General features: G+C 50.4%; 1 protein-coding gene across 2 annotated transcripts in view; it reads left to right on the top strand.

The window, feature by feature from the left end:
• CFAP20 (cilia and flagella associated protein 20) overlaps positions 1 to 15,308 on the top strand; it is a 539,103-nt gene that overhangs the window by 206,853 nt on the left and 316,942 nt on the right. The gene's annotated exons all lie outside the window — the stretch shown is intronic.

Raw genomic sequence — 15,308 nt, 5'->3', positions numbered from 1 at the left:
CAGGGATCTGCAACCCCAGTTCAAGAGGAGTTATCCTCAGAGGAACGCAGATTAAAGGAACTCCATGATTCTTTACATGAGGCAAGTGGTTTAGACACTTCCCCTGAGGTGGAGTTCGCTAGGCCAGACCCGTGGGAGCATGCTGAAACCCCCTATAGAGCCTTAACGGTCAGGATCACAGAATATATGGGGTGGTCAACACCTTCACAGGCTTTCCAACAAGATGACCTCACGGATATTCTTGATAAAGGTCCACAGGAGGATCCTGTAGTACCTTTTCATAAAGCTCTCCAAAGGAAAATCATGACGAACTGGGAAACCCCAGATGTCGTCCCGGCAGTAAATAAAAAACTGTCTACTAAATACAGGGTATCTTCTGCAGACCCGGAGTTTTTGTCCAAACACCCATCCCCAGAAAGTCTGATGGTACAGGCAGCATCTTCTACTGACATCAAGACTGCTTACCCTACCGTCCCACAGGACAGGGACGACAAAAAATATGATGCTATGGCTAAGAAAGTTTTTTCGGCATGTAGCATGGTGTTAAAATCTATTAATGCTACTTGCACCCTTGCTAGATTCAGCCATACACTTTGGGAGTGTGCTTCTACAGCAGCTGACTGCATCCCGGAGGGAGAAGAAAGGGAGGCGTTCCTAAATATCATACAGGACGGTAAAGATGCTATGTGCGAATCCCTCCAGACGGGCATTGATTCGGCTGACAGTATCAGCAGAGCAATGGCGGCAAGTACAACAACCAGGAGATTCGCTTGGTTGAGAAAGTCTGGTTTTGCCCCAGATGTGCAAGCCAGGCTCTTGAACATGCCATTCGATGGCTCTTCTTTGTTTGGGAAAAAGGCGGATGACAGTTTAGAAAAACTGCAAACATCAAAGGCAGCAGCAAAATCCCTAGGCGCTGCAATCCGTCAGACACCTTTTCGTCCCACAGGATCCTCTGCGAGAGGCAAGTCCTTTTGCTTCTACTCCGCATTCGGAAGAGGTAGAGGACGACCGGCTCAAAGGGGACAAAGAAGAACTACCCGAGGTGGACGGGGTAGATATTCAAAAGCCGCAGCAACAGCAGGTGCCTCTTTACCATCGGCATCTGCATCAGACGCCCCAAAACCACTCTGAGGACTTCCCTCACAAGACACCTGTAGGAGGCAGGTTAACTCAACATCTGGCGGAATGGCAGGCTATCACGTCAGATGCTTGGGCATTGGAGACAGTTGCACAAGGTTACTGCCTGCCTCTCCTACGCATACCTCAGAGTCATCCACCGGGGATCAGCTCTCAAAAAGCTCCAGATCCACTCCTCTTGCAGGAAATTTTAGACCTGCTAGAGAAAGGTGCCATAGAAACGGTACCTGTAGCGGAGAGGAACAGGGGCTGGTACTCCCCTTACTTTCTCATTCCAAAGAAAAACGGAGGACTGAGACCCATCTTGGACTTGCGAGAATCGAACAAATTCCTCAGGAAAGACACATTCAAGATGGTAACTCTTTCTCAGATCCTCCAGGCCCTTCAGTTCCAGGACTGGTTGGTATCTCTGGACCTTCAGGGCGCTTATTTCCATGTGCCAATCCATCTCAAACACAGGAAATACCTGAGGTTCGCAATTGGCAACTCTCATTATCAATTTCGAGTGCTGCCATTTGGGCTGACCTCCGCCCGAGGGTCTTCACCAAGTTAGTGTCGGTAGTGGCTGCAAGTCTAAGGAGGGAAGGGATTCACGTCTACCCCTACCTGGACGATTGGTTGATCAGGGCTGTATCTTCGGAACAAGCTCAGATCCAGCTAAATCACGTTTGCCACTCCCTTCACAGACTGGGCTTCTCCCTCAATTTAAAGAAGTCACAAATGATACCATCGCAGAGACTCCAGTTCATCAGAGCGATCCTGGACACTTCCCTGGGAAAAGCCTCGCCACCAGAGGTGAGGGCTCAAGATATTCTACAGATGGTTACCAAGTTTCAAAATGCCCAACGTCTCCCAGCCTTCGACTTTTTGAGGTTGCTAGGCCTCATGGCATCCTGCATTTTCCTAGTGCCAGAGGCTCGCCTGAGAATGAGATCCCTCCAGTGGGCACTGAGAACTCAGTGGTCACAATTCTCAGGGAGAATGACAGATCTTCTTCAGGTTCCCGACAGGGTGGCTCGAGACCTTCAGTGGTGGGCCTGTCAGGAGAACATTCTGAAAGGAGAACAGTTTTGGCAACCCTGGCCGGAGATAACAGTAGTCACGGATGCCTCACTCACGGGGTGGGGAGCCCATGCCAACGACTTGACCATCAGCGGTCGTTGGTCTCCATCGGAGTCCAGACTACATATCAACCTGTTAGAGCTGAGGGCCATCAGACTTGCGCTGAAGGCTTTTCTGCCATCTGTACAAGGAAAGAATGTCCTGATAATGACTGTAACGCTCACCTGATTCCCACGGAGGCGCAGGTCTGGCTTCGAGTGCTGATGCTTCTTCAATGGTGAAGCGCAGGACTCTGAAGATGGACAGGAAGGGCCCCTCTACTCTGGCTTCTCCGGCTCGCAGGAATATTCCCCTGTGCGTGAAAAGGGAGTATTACCTACTGACTGAGTTATGCTCAAGCCTCCCACTCTCTTCCAACCCTCCATGATACCCTTCCACGATTCCCCGTGAAGTCTCACCTTAGGGTCAGGAAGGATGAGCTCTCCATCCTGCTTCTGATGCAGGGGCGCGTTGAAACCCAGTTACTTCACTGGATTGAGGATTATGGGAGTTCAGGTAAGCTTGACTATTCAGGTAAGGCTCTGTAAAAGTTCTGTTGCAAGTTCAAGAGTCCAAGCTTAATAATAATGTTCATTGTCTTTTTCCCCTTAGGGGCCGGGGTTCGGAATGCCGGAGATATGGCGCCGACCCGAAGTGATACATGCAGTTCCAGTAAATGACAGGTAAGTTCTGGATGAGCGCTCGGGTAATGTCTTTGCATTCGCTCATTCAATGTCTTTGTCTTTTTTCCCCATAGGGGCCGGGGTCCGGATGCCTGGAAGCGGCAAGACCCGAAATGAAATGGGAATGACCCAACAGGTAAGACTTAGAAGGAAACTGAGCTTTTCCTATTCCCTTCCTTCTCTCACCTTGCTCTTGTCTTTCTCTCTAGGTTCTGGGAAGTGGCTGTGGATCCGGATGATCGCTGCTGAAGATGGTGGCGTCCAGGAAAGGGGAGTGAAATGCAGCGCTGCAGCGATCGTAGCGAAATGCTTTTAAAATGATGTCTTCCTTTTCAGGATCGTCGGTGTGATTTCTCTGTGGTGCTGATTTAGCAGGTAAGGTCTTTTTTCTCCCTTTGCAGGTGACCCAGGATACTGACAGGCGTGGCTGAGGTCCAGATGCAGGAGCTGACACGGTGAGCATCCAGCTGCGAGGAGCAGAACAACGCGAAGCGTGAGTTGCTGATCGGGTGTGGTTTAAATAGCTTTGGAAGAAGTTCCAAGTGTGTATCCTTCCTCCGATCAGGTATGTATCCTTCCCCGACCACACCCGGGTGGAAAGTAATCCCACAGGTAAAGTAGTTCCATTCAGGCCTCAAGAGGGCCTGGATGTGGCAGCATGGTCTGCATCAAATAAGTGCACATTAAAACACTTGAACACATGTCTAGCTTTATGAGCCTGGCGCCTAAGGCGCCAGGACAGGAGTCCAACATGAGCCTGGCGTCTAAGCCGCCAGGACTGCGTCCAAAGGGCCCCAGCTTGGGCCCGCTGGCACTCCCCTGGGGGAAATAATGCCTGCCTCTGGGGTTGCTGGGTCGGACCTGGCTCCTTGGAGGTAGGCATCATGACAGTACCCCCCCCCTCAAGGCCCCTCCCAAGGTTCTTCCCTCTGGGGGTTTTGGCTTGTTCGGAAATCTCCGGTGAAACCTTTGTACTAATCGAGGTGCGTGGACATGGTTACTAGGCTCCCACGATCTCTCCTGAGGTCCATATCCCTTCCAGTCAACAAGATAGAAGAGTTTCGACTTTACCACCTTGGAGTCTAAAATGTCTTTAACTTCGAATTCTAATTCCCCTTCAATTTGAACTGGATCTGGAGGTTTGGACAATCGGGTTCCTGGTTGTACGGGCTTCAAAAGTGATGCATGAAAAACTGGATGTATACGCATGTTGGACGGTAGATCCAGTTTAAAGGCCACTGGGTTGATTATAGCCTTGATGGGATAAGGTCCTATGAATCTGGGATTGAAGGTTCGCGGGCCCTTGAGGGATAAGTGTTTAGTTGCTAGCCATACCTGGTCTCCTACTTGGTAAGGAGGAGTTTTACTTCGGTGCAAATCTGCGTTTTCTTTATACTTTTTCTTGGCTTGCTGTAAATGAGTTGCAGCTTCTTTGAAGGCTCGGGTTATTGTGGAATGCAGATGATTTACTGCGGGCATTTCCAGAGTCAGAGGTGGATCTAGGTCAGAGGTCCGAGGATGGTGACCATACAAAGTATAAAAGGGGGTTTGTCCGGTTCCAGAATGCACTGAATTGTTGTATGCATATTCTGCGATCCAAAGGATGTCTTTCCAATTTAACTCGGATTGGTGTAACATGCACCGAAGATATTGCTCGAGAGTCTGATTGGTTCTCTCGGTTTGTCCGTCGGTCTGGGGGTGGTGGCTGGTGGAAAACCGCACATCTATTTGTGCTAGTTGGGAACACTTCTTCCAAAAATGGGAGATAAATTGACTTCCACGATCCGAGACTAATATGGAAGGGAAACCATGTATGCGAACTACATTCTCCAGGAATTCCTTGGCCAAGGTGGAAGCAGAAGGCAAACCCTTTAAAGGGATAAAGTGGGCCATTTTAGTGAATAGGTCCACAATTACAAGGATTGTGTTGTAACCAGCACAAGGAGGCAGGTCGGTTATAAAATCCATTGACAGGGTGTGCCATGGTGCCGGTGGAATATCCAAGGGTTGAAGTAGGCCGGCTGGCCTTTTCTTTTGAGCCTTGTTTTGGGTGCAAATTCCGCAAGACAGAACAAAAGATTTTATGTCTTTTCTCAAAGAAGGCCACCAGAAGTGACGTTTAATTTTTTCCTCCGCTTTAGCGATACCAGGATGTCCTTCCATTAAAGATTCATGATGATGGGCAATAACAAGTTCTTGCAATTCTTTACTTGGCAGAAACAACCGCTCCTGGAAGTAGGGTAAGTCATCCTTAACGGTGTAATGAGGACCCTTCTGACTCCATTCCAGTAAGGTTGAAGAGTCTAGAAGTTGTTTTACTTGCGTTTGGATGTCCTCAATAGTGTGCAATGAAGTTAAGCCTAAGATTCTTTGCTCAGGTATGATGGGCACAGGTTCTAAGCTCGATTTAGGTTCTTCCATGCCAATCCGGGATAAGGCGTCCGCTTTTCCATTGTTGCAGCCAGGGCGATAGGTAATTACAAAATCAAATTCCGCAAAGAATAGAGCCCATCGGAGTTGTCGTGAAGATTGAGCTTTGGCCGTCTTTAAATACTGTAAGTTTCTGTGGTCCGTAATTAGGGTAATGGTGTGTCTTGCCCCGAGAAGATAGTAACGCTAAGCCTTGAAAGCATATTTTATGGCCAGTAACTCTTTATCGGTAATTGCGTAGTTGATTTCAGGAGGAGAAAATTTTCTGGACCAAAAGGCCACTGGGTGTAGTTGGTTAGTTTTTGGGTCTCTTTGCGACAGGACAGCTCCCATGGCCGAACTGGATGCATCGGTTTCCACTATGTACGGGAGATCTGGGTGCGGGTGTTTCAGTACAGGTGCAGAGGTGAATTTGGTTTTCAGGTCCTGGAAGGCTTGTTCGGCTTCAAGAGTCCATTCGAAGCGTTTGTTTTTCTTTAGGAGAGCGGTGATGGGTTGGACTGTTCGGGAAAATTCCGGGATGAATCTTCGATAGAAATTGGCAAAGCCGAGCATGCTCTGAACTCCCTTCACCGAGCTAGGAGATGGCCATTTGAGGATGGCGTCCACCTTTCGCGAGTCCATTCGGACTCCTTGAGGTGTCAGGATGAATCCGAGAAACTCAACTTCTGTGGTATGAAAAACGCATTTTTCGAGTTTTGCAAATAGTCTGTGCTGGCGCAATTTCTCAAGAACTGCCCTAACATGTTTTCTGTGATCAGATTCTGAAGAAGAGTACACCAGGATGTCGTCAATGTAAACAATGCAAATTAACAAGGGGGGTCCTGGGAGTCCCTCTGCCAGACATTAGTCCTGGTTACGAGAGACTTACCCAGAGTCTTTAGCTCACTATCTTTCACAGAGAAGAAATATCCCAAACATATCAGTCTTTGTCCTGCCCTGGGGCAGTCCAGCACCGAAATGCTAGGCAATTCTCCTCTGAACAAGAGTACCAACAGAAACCCCAGACACGTGTTTCGGTCTGGTTGGACCTCATCAGTAGGGTGGATCTGTGACTCTCTAAGAGTAGTGAGCAAGGGGTCCACGTCTGGGGCCAAGCCTGATTTGCATATGGACTTTCCCTTCTGTAATGGCTTGGCAGGCGAAGAACGGTGGTCTGGAGGGTTGCCCAGAGCAATGCCAGTGGTTAAGATTCATTCTAAACCTTCCAGCCATCACCTCTTTGTTTTTGCTTTGTCACCCCGAGTGGGACGGGTATGCCCAGACGTGGGTCCCGTGCCTGCTGGGCCTAGAGACTCAAGCTACTCCTCACTGATGAGCCCCAACAAGGGCGAAACATGTTTGGGGATGCTTGTGGTCTCGTGCAGAAGGGATGTGGCCTAGCAGTTCGGGCTGGACTGCCCCTTTTGGGGTGGGGCCAAGCCTGATTTGCATATGGACTTTCCCTTCTGTAATGGCTTGGCAGGCGAAGAACGGTGGTCTGGAGGGTTGCCCAGAGCAATGCCAGTGGTTAAGATTCATTCTAAACCTTCCAGCCATCACCTCTTTGTTTTTGCTTTGTCACCCCGAGTGGGACGGGTATGCCCAGACGTGGGTCCCGTGCCTGCTGGGCCTAGAGACTCAAGCTACTCCTCACTGATGAGCCCCAACAAGGGCGAAACATGTTTGGGGATGCTTGTGGTCTCGTGCAGAAGGGATGTGGCCTAGCAGTTCGGGCTGGACTGCCCCTTTTGGGGTGGGGCCAAGCCTGATTTGCATATGGACTTTCCCTTCTGTAATGGCTTGGCAGGCGAAGAACGGTGGTCTGGAGGGTTGCCCAGAGCAATGCCAGTGGTTAAGATTCATTCTAAACCTTCCAGCCATCACCTCTTTGTTTTTGCTTTGTCACCCCGAGTGGGACGGGTATGCCCAGACGTGGGTCCCGTGCCTGCTGGGCCTAGAGACTCAAGCTACTCCTCACTGATGAGCCCCAACAAGGGCGAAACATGTTTGGGGATGCTTGTGGTCTCGTGCAGAAGGGATGTGGCCTAGCAGTTCGGGCTGGACTGCCCCTTTTGGGGTGGGGCCAAGCCTGATTTGCATATGGACTTTCCCTTCTGTAATGGCTTGGCAGGCGAAGAACGGTGGTCTGGAGGGTTGCCCAGAGCAATGCCAGTGGTTAAGATTCATTCTAAACCTTCCAGCCATCACCTCTTTGTTTTTGCTTTGTCACCCCGAGTGGGACGGGTATGCCCAGACGTGGGTCCCGTGCCTGCTGGGCCTAGAGACTCAAGCTACTCCTCACTGATGAGCCCCAACAAGGGCGAAACATGTTTGGGGATGCTTGTGGTCTCGTGCAGAAGGGATGTGGCCTAGCAGTTCGGGCTGGACTGCCCCTTTTGGGGTGGGGCCAAGCCTGATTTGCATATGGACTTTCCCTTCTGTAATGGCTTGGCAGGCGAAGAACGGTGGTCTGGAGGGTTGCCCAGAGCAATGCCAGTGGTTAAGATTCATTCTAAACCTTCCAGCCATCACCTCTTTGTTTTTGCTTTGTCACCCCGAGTGGGACGGGTATGCCCAGACGTGGGTCCCGTGCCTGCTGGGCCTAGAGACTCAAGCTACTCCTCACTGATGAGCCCCAACAAGGGCGAAACATGTTTGGGGATGCTTGTGGTCTCGTGCAGAAGGGATGTGGCCTAGCAGTTCGGGCTGGACTGCCCCTTTTGGGGTGGGGCCAAGCCTGATTTGCATATGGACTTTCCCTTCTGTAATGGCTTGGCAGGCGAAGAACGGTGGTCTGGAGGGTTGCCCAGAGCAATGCCAGTGGTTAAGATTCATTCTAAACCTTCCAGCCATCACCTCTTTGTTTTTGCTTTGTCACCCCGAGTGGGACGGGTATGCCCAGACGTGGGTCCCGTGCCTGCTGGGCCTAGAGACTCAAGCTACTCCTCACTGATGAGCCCCAACAAGGGCGAAACATGTTTGGGGATGCTTGTGGTCTCGTGCAGAAGGGATGTGGCCTAGCAGTTCGGGCTGGACTGCCCCTTTTGGGGTGGGGCCAAGCCTGATTTGCATATGGACTTTCCCTTCTGTAATGGCTTGGCAGGCGAAGAACGGTGGTCTGGAGGGTTGCCCAGAGCAATGCCAGTGGTTAAGATTCATTCTAAACCTTCCAGCCATCACCTCTTTGTTTTTGCTTTGTCACCCCGAGTGGGACGGGTATGCCCAGACGTGGGTCCCGTGCCTGCTGGGCCTAGAGACTCAAGCTACTCCTCACTGATGAGCCCCAACAAGGGCGAAACATGTTTGGGGATGCTTGTGGTCTCGTGCAGAAGGGATGTGGCCTAGCAGTTCGGGCTGGACTGCCCCTTTTGGGGTGGGGCCAAGCCTGATTTGCATATGGACTTTCCCTTCTGTAATGGCTTGGCAGGCGAAGAACGGTGGTCTGGAGGGTTGCCCAGAGCAATGCCAGTGGTTAAGATTCATTCTAAACCTTCCAGCCATCACCTCTTTGTTTTTGCTTTGTCACCCCGAGTGGGACGGGTATGCCCAGACGTGGGTCCCGTGCCTGCTGGGCCTAGAGACTCAAGCTACTCCTCACTGATGAGCCCCAACAAGGGCGAAACATGTTTGGGGATGCTTGTGGTCTCGTGCAGAAGGGATGTGGCCTAGCAGTTCGGGCTGGACTGCCCCTTTTGGGGTGGGGCCAAGCCTGATTTGCATATGGACTTTCCCTTCTGTAATGGCTTGGCAGGCGAAGAACGGTGGTCTGGAGGGTTGCCCAGAGCAATGCCAGTGGTTAAGATTCATTCTAAACCTTCCAGCCATCACCTCTTTGTTTTTGCTTTGTCACCCCGAGTGGGACGGGTATGCCCAGACGTGGGTCCCGTGCCTGCTGGGCCTAGAGACTCAAGCTACTCCTCACTGATGAGCCCCAACAAGGGCGAAACATGTTTGGGGATGCTTGTGGTCTCGTGCAGAAGGGATGTGGCCTAGCAGTTCGGGCTGGACTGCCCCTTTTGGGGTGGGGCCAAGCCTGATTTGCATATGGACTTTCCCTTCTGTAATGGCTTGGCAGGCGAAGAACGGTGGTCTGGAGGGTTGCCCAGAGCAATGCCAGTGGTTAAGATTCATTCTAAACCTTCCAGCCATCACCTCTTTGTTTTTGCTTTGTCACCCCGAGTGGGACGGGTATGCCCAGACGTGGGTCCCGTGCCTGCTGGGCCTAGAGACTCAAGCTACTCCTCACTGATGAGCCCCAACAAGGGCGAAACATGTTTGGGGATGCTTGTGGTCTCGTGCAGAAGGGATGTGGCCTAGCAGTTCGGGCTGGACTGCCCCTTTTGGGGTGGGGCCAAGCCTGATTTGCATATGGACTTTCCCTTCTGTAATGGCTTGGCAGGCGAAGAACGGTGGTCTGGAGGGTTGCCCAGAGCAATGCCAGTGGTTAAGATTCATTCTAAACCTTCCAGCCATCACCTCTTTGTTTTTGCTTTGTCACCCCGAGTGGGACGGGTATGCCCAGACGTGGGTCCCGTGCCTGCTGGGCCTAGAGACTCAAGCTACTCCTCACTGATGAGCCCCAACAAGGGCGAAACATGTTTGGGGATGCTTGTGGTCTCGTGCAGAAGGGATGTGGCCTAGCAGTTCGGGCTGGACTGCCCCTTTTGGGGTGGGGCCAAGCCTGATTTGCATATGGACTTTCCCTTCTGTAATGGCTTGGCAGGCGAAGAACGGTGGTCTGGAGGGTTGCCCAGAGCAATGCCAGTGGTTAAGATTCATTCTAAACCTTCCAGCCATCACCTCTTTGTTTTTGCTTTGTCACCCCGAGTGGGACGGGTATGCCCAGACGTGGGTCCCGTGCCTGCTGGGCCTAGAGACTCAAGCTACTCCTCACTGATGAGCCCCAACAAGGGCGAAACATGTTTGGGGATGCTTGTGGTCTCGTGCAGAAGGGATGTGGCCTAGCAGTTCGGGCTGGACTGCCCCTTTTGGGGTGGGGCCAAGCCTGATTTGCATATGGACTTTCCCTTCTGTAATGGCTTGGCAGGCGAAGAACGGTGGTCTGGAGGGTTGCCCAGAGCAATGCCAGTGGTTAAGATTCATTCTAAACCTTCCAGCCATCACCTCTTTGTTTTTGCTTTGTCAATGTAAACAATGACACAGACATCGATAAGTTCCCGAAGAACATCATTCATAAAGTACTGAAAGGCGGCAGGTGCATTGCACAACCCGAAGGGCATCACCTGATACTCGAAGAGCCCAAATTTGGTGCGGAATGCAGTCTTCCATTCGTCGCCTTCTTTTATGCGCACCAGGTGATAAGCTCCTCGGAGATCTAACTTGGTGTACACACAAGCGTCTTTCACCTGGTCGATAAGCTCAGGGATCAAGGGCAGAGGATAACGATTCTTAATCGTTATTTGATTTAGGGTGCGATAGTCTATACACGTTCTAAGGTCGCCTTCTTTTTTCGGCACGAAGAACAGAGCTGAAGAGACAGGAGACTTGGACGGGCGAATAAAACCATTGGCTAGGTACTGATCTAAATACTGACGCAAATGCAGGTTCTCAGGTTCCGTAAGAGCATAAATCCTACTACAAGGTAGTTGAGCATTGGGTACCAGATCGATTTGGCAATCATAAGACCGATGGGGAGGTAACGTGTTAGCCTGTTCTTTCTGAAAAACGTCTTGGAATTCTTGGTATTCTGACGGTAGCTGTACAGGGGTGGAAGTTGCTGAGGCTAGACCCATAGCTGGATTTCTTGAATAACAAGTTGGTTCACAATCAGGAAAACATACCTTCTTTGCTCGCCAGTCAATTCTGGGATTATGTGTTTCTAACCAAGGAATTCCAAGAATTACTTGAAATTGTGGGGCCTTGATCACATCAAACACGATTGCTTCCCGATGTTCATCCTGACCCACCAGAGTCACTTCAACAGTGGAATGCGTTACTGGCCCTGAGGCTATTTCGGTTCCATCTACTGTAGTAATGACATCTTGGGTTACTTTCGGGCGGAGAGGAAGCTTGATCCTGGAAGCCAATTCACGGTCTATGTAATTTCCAATAGCTCCACTGTCGATGTATGCTTTTATAGCATGCAACTGCTGAGGCTGTTTTGGGTTCACGAGCACCATTGGCATGACAAAATGCGAGGTCAAAGAGTTAGTTTTCAAGCTCGGCAAGCGGACCCCTACGCTTGTCGGGCTAGGTCGTTTCCCGAATCAGGTGTCAATAATTTGTTATCAGTAGCTCCAACCACCTTCTTAAGTGGTTTAACTGGACAATTTTGAAGAAAGTGACCGGAAGTCCCGCAATACAGACAAAGTTGCATTTGCCGCCTTCTCTCTCGTTCTTTCTGCGTTAATGGTCCTTTAACGCCACCGATTTGCATAGGTTCAGATACGTCGGTACTCTTGGAGTTAGCGTGGGTTTTGATCGGTACTCGGTTTTCATACTTGAACCGATCTGCTTTTCTATTTTGAAGTCTGTGATCAAGTTGAACCACCAAGTCTATGTAGTCTGCGCAGACCTGGGGTGGGTTTACTATCTGAGCTAGAACATCCTTTAGCTCTCCGCGCAGGCCTCTATGAAACAATGTGATCCTTTTGTTTTCTGGCCATCCAGTTTCCACAACCAGTCTGTTAAAGGTGGCAATGTAGGACAGAAGATCCTGATTACCTTGTCGTAAGGATAGCAGTTCATTATCAAGGGCCTGTCCTTGAGAGTGTCGAGCGAACAATCTTTCCATGCTGGCCTGGAAGCCCTGAAAATCCTGGAGAATGGGATCATCCTGATTTACCAATGGAATAGACCAATCAGCAGCACTGCCACTGAGGTAAGATAGTATAAAGGCTACCTTGGTCTGATTGTTAGGGAAGGCTCCGGGTCTGCACAGAAAGTGTAAACGACATTGGTTCATAAAGACGGCATATTTCTTGGGATCCCCCGCAAAACGTTCAGGCGGGGCCAAAGGCATGTGTCCAGGTAGATTAATTTGTACCGGGTTACTCAAACCCATTGATGTGGAAAAGTCTCCGGAATTAGGTAAAGGAGTATGTCCTGCCTGGGCCTGTAATAACCTTTTGGCTAGGTCATCTGTTCTTTCCTTGGATAAGATCAGTTCTCTTTTGAGAGCGTTAGTCTCCTGGCGGGCTGAGTGCACCTCCGCCCGTAATTCCCCCAAAAGCTGGGCCAGCTGGTCAGTCTCGGAAGTCTCCATAGCGCCCGGGTGGGAAATTGTGGGTAGGCTTCGCGTTCTGTAACGCTCAACTGATTCCCACGGAGGCGCAGGTCTGGCTTCGAGTGCTGATGCTTCTTCAATGGTGAAGCGCAGGACTCTGAAGATGGACAGGAAGGGCCCCTCTACTCTGGCTTCTCCGGCTCGCAGGAATATTCCCCTGTGCGTGAAAAGGGAGTATTACCTACTGACTGAGTTATGCTCAAGCCTCCCACTCTCTTCCAACCCTCCATGATACCCTTCCACGATTCCCCGTGAAGTCTCACCTTAGGGTCAGGAAGGATGAGCTCTCCATCCTGCTTCTGATGCAGGGGCGCGTTGAAACCCAGTTACTTCACTGGATTGAGGATTATGGGAGTTCAGGTAAGCTTGACTATTCAGGTAAGGCTCTGTAAAAGTTCTGTTGCAAGTTCAAAAGTCCAAGCTTAATAATAATGTTCATTGTCTTTTTCCCCTTAGGGGCCGGGGTTCGGAATGCCGGAGATATGGCGCCGACCCGAAGTGACACGTGCAGTTCCAGTAAATGACAGGTAAGTTCTGGATGAGCGCTCGGGTAATGTCTTTGCATTCGCTCATTCAATGTCTTTGTCTTTTTTCCCCCATAGGGGCCGGGGTCCGGATGCCTGGAAGCGGCAAGACCCGAAATGAAATGGGAATGACCCAATAGGTAAGACTTAGAAGGAAACTGAGCTTTTCCTATTCCCTTCCTTCTCTCACCTTGTTCTTGTCTTTCTCTCTAGGTTCTGGGAAGTGGCTGTGGATCCGGATGATCGCTGCTGAAGATGGTGGCGTCCAGGAAAGGTGAGTGAAATGCAGCGCTGCAGCGATCGTAGCAAAATGCTTTTAAAATGATGTCTTCCTTTTCAGGATCGTCGGTGTGATTTCTCTGTGGTGCTGATTTAGCAGGTAAGGTCTTTTGTCTCCCTTTGCAGGTGACCCAGGATACTGACAGGCGTGGCTGAGGTCCAGATGCAGGAGCTGACACGGTGAGCGTCCAGCTGCGAGGAGCAGAACAACGCGAAGCGTGAGTTGCTGATCGGGTGTGGTTTAAATAGCTTTGGAAGAAGTTCCAAGTGTGTATCCTTCCTCCGATCAGGTATGTATCCTTCCCCGACCACACCCGGGTGGAAAGTAATCCCACAGGTAAAGTAGTTCCATTCAGGCCTCAAGAGGGCCTGGATGTGGCAGCATGGTCTGCATCAGGTAAGTGCGTCCAAAGGGCCCCAGCTTGGGCCTGCTGGCACTCCCCTGGGGGAAATAATGCCTGCCTCTGGGGTTGCTGGGTCGGACCTGGCTCCTTGGAGGTAGGCATCATGACAATGACGGACAACACAGTGGCCATGCATTACCTCAACAAAAGAGGAGGCGTAGGATCACTACCTCTGTGCAGAGAGGCGATGCAGCTCTGGTTTTGGGCAATCCAAGAAGGAATCTCTCTATCGGCAGTTCACCTAGCCGGAGAGAAGAACTTGACACCGGACACTCTGAGCAGGCAGAGCACAGTCTCCCACGAGTGAGAACTAGCTCAGGAAGTCCTTCAAGAGATCTTCGCCCTTTGGGGAACCCCTCAGGTGGATCTGTTCGCCACCAGTGTCAACAGGAAGTGCGATCTGTTCTGTTCAAGGGGATTTCCCCCGAGCGGAGCTCTGGGAGACACGTTCATAGTGGACTGGGAGTTTCCGCTTCTGTACGCGTTTCCACCGGTCCCTGTCATTCCTCAAATGATCAGGAGGTTGAGAAGATTCCGGAAAACCATGATCCTAATTGCCCCGGATTGGGCCAGGAGAACGTGGTACCCGGACCTTCTAGACTTGTCCATCTGCCCTCCAATTCGACTTCCACTCAGAAAGAATCTGCTCTCACAGAAGGGAGGTCAGGTTCTCCATCCAGACATCAAAACCTTCAACCTTCACGCTTGGCTTCTGAAAGGCTGAGGTACAAGGATTGGGACCTCCTTGATGATGTTATGGAGGTGTTGCTTTCGGCAAGAAGGCCAGCAACAAAATCTTTATACCGCTGCCGTTGGAACAGATTTTGCAGCTGGTGTAGAGAAAAGAATATCGACCCCTTTTCATGTGGTACACCAATGGTTTTGTCCTTCCTACTCTATTTAGCGAATTCAGGCCTTCAAGTTGGCACCATCAAGGGCTATCTCGCAGCGCTATCCATCTTTAAGCGCACTGCGGAAGAACCATCCTATTTCGAGTTACCCTTGGTAATACAGTTTCTAAAGGGGTTAACTAACGTTTATCCCCCAAGACCATTCCAGGTTCCCCTATGGGATTTAAACTTAGTCCTAACTTTCCTGATGGGCACACCTTTTGAACCACTCCACTCTTGTTCGTTAAGATTTCTTACCCTTAAGACTGTTTTATTAATAGCACTTACATCTGCTAGAAGGGTGAGCGAGTTACAAGCTCTTTCTTGTAAACCCCCTCATACAACCTTTCACAAAGACAAAGTTGTTCTGCAAGTGAAGCCTAATTTCCTCCCAAAGGTGGTTTCTGAATTTCATATCACTCAGAAGATTACCCTTCCATCTTTCTATCCTCCTCCTCATCCGGGGAAAGAGGAAGAGAGGTTACACAGGCTGGACCCAAGAAGGGCTTTAAGTTTTTACATCAGTAGACTGGCTAGGATAAGACAAGCAGACCAGCTGTTTGTAGGCTACGCAGGTCACAAGCTGGGGTTACCAATAACTAAGCAGACCATTTCCAGATGGATCATTT

This window comes from Ambystoma mexicanum, chromosome 1p, assembly GCF_040938575.1.
Source record: "Ambystoma mexicanum isolate Mex_15411 chromosome 1p, UKY_AmexF1_1, whole genome shotgun sequence".
Classification (NCBI taxonomy): domain Eukaryota; kingdom Metazoa; phylum Chordata; class Amphibia; order Caudata; family Ambystomatidae; genus Ambystoma; species Ambystoma mexicanum.
The sequence above is the reverse complement of the archived record's forward strand: the minus strand, read 5'-3'. Positions and strand labels throughout refer to the sequence as shown.